Below are 1,694 nucleotides of genomic sequence, written 5' to 3'. Positions count from 1 at the left end.
TAATGGTTCTAAAACCCTCTGAATGATTTTGTATGGTGGATCTCCCTTAACCATTAAGAGCCTTAATTTCATTGTACACAATTACCAAACAATTATATTTCATTTTGCACTATATCATGAGAGTCTCTTAATCATTCTGCACCAAAACATTCAGCAATTGCCAAACAGCCCCTAAATCACCATATGAAGATATTGGATCATCGCTAAACCCAAAAAGCCACATAGCCACGACCCTTTGACCCATTGGAATCGCGAGTATGACATATTGATGTGTTAACTGCTCCAGATTCTTCATATACAAAAAAATAATGCCAACTAGCATAAATATTGCAAATGCTATGTTGACTTATGGACAAACATACTTTGGGACTATGCGTCGCATAAACAAAAAGACATTTGGTCTCTTGAAAAAATCCTTCAAAAGTAAGTAAATAACATACGTCATTCAAAATAAATGCAACATTTGACTATTTCACTCTACAACAACCACCAAATATATATGGAACATATGTGAAAATGTGCAGATACGAGACTTGTTCCAATATCAGTATGGTTGGTTTTAAAAAGAATATTAGATAATAAATACAAAAATAACAGACGTTAAACTTATAACTAATTACAAGCTTATTAAAACAAAAACAAAAAAATCAAAGATATGAATAGTACAACAGTTTAATTTAAAAAGAATTAAAAGTGAAAACTTATTATATGAAACCTGTCACAATCTAAATTAGTCATCAGAAAGAGCAACAAATTTCAAAACCTGCTATTATTTTACAAAGTTTGTTGCCTTACGAAAATAGTCACAAATATATTTTATTTTAAGTTCAATAGATTGTGAAACATTATTAATTTTTTCTATGTGTAATTCTTTTTCTAGTGACTTCTTTAAATGACTGAATACTATATTTATATTATGTTACAAAACATTTGACGAAAACTCTTAAAAATCATTTTTATACATGAAGTATTGTTAATTAATGTATATTACTTAAAATGAGGTGTATACAAAAATAATATTTATTTATATTTTATTAATTTATTATATTTCCAAATTTTGATCCCCTTCTTTTAAGTACTAATAAATCTAAATCTTTTTTTTTTCCGTTTTCAAATACAAACCCGTACGGTCTTTCATTTTGGTATCTATTTCATTATTTATTATTTGTGTTTTATATTATTTGAGTTTTTGGTGATTAACTTGTCACGTTTGTCAAAAAGTACGTTGATAACTTATTTGATAAATATAAAATGATTAAAAAAATACTAAAATATATTAATTAATTGTAGCGATACTTTATATAGTTTAAACAAGTCATTAATTAATGTAACGTGTTAAATCAATACAAAACATTTTGATTTACTTATATATATATAGGAATTTTTTGTTAACTATATAAAACCAAAATGGTTTTTGTTAATTTTACTTTTTGTGTTAACTATACAAACAAAAATGGTTCAATAGGAATTGGTTCATGATTAATAATTTATTAAATATTTAATAAGTGGGGTTAAATTAGTAAGAATATATTTAAAATATGGGAGTTACATTGTTCCTAAAAATTGGCTATTTTCAAATTTGTGTGTGTAAGTTGTATGTTATACCCACGTCACTTGTCACCCAGATACACTGCCAACGAGCCATGTAAACCTAAAGGGTCACACACAAAGAACACGTATACTTCCACTAAAGA

Source organism: Cynara cardunculus, assembly GCF_001531365.2.
Source record: "Cynara cardunculus var. scolymus isolate 2C chromosome LG 13, CcrdV1, whole genome shotgun sequence".
Classification (NCBI taxonomy): domain Eukaryota; kingdom Viridiplantae; phylum Streptophyta; class Magnoliopsida; order Asterales; family Asteraceae; genus Cynara; species Cynara cardunculus.
This window is presented reverse-complemented; position numbering follows the sequence as displayed.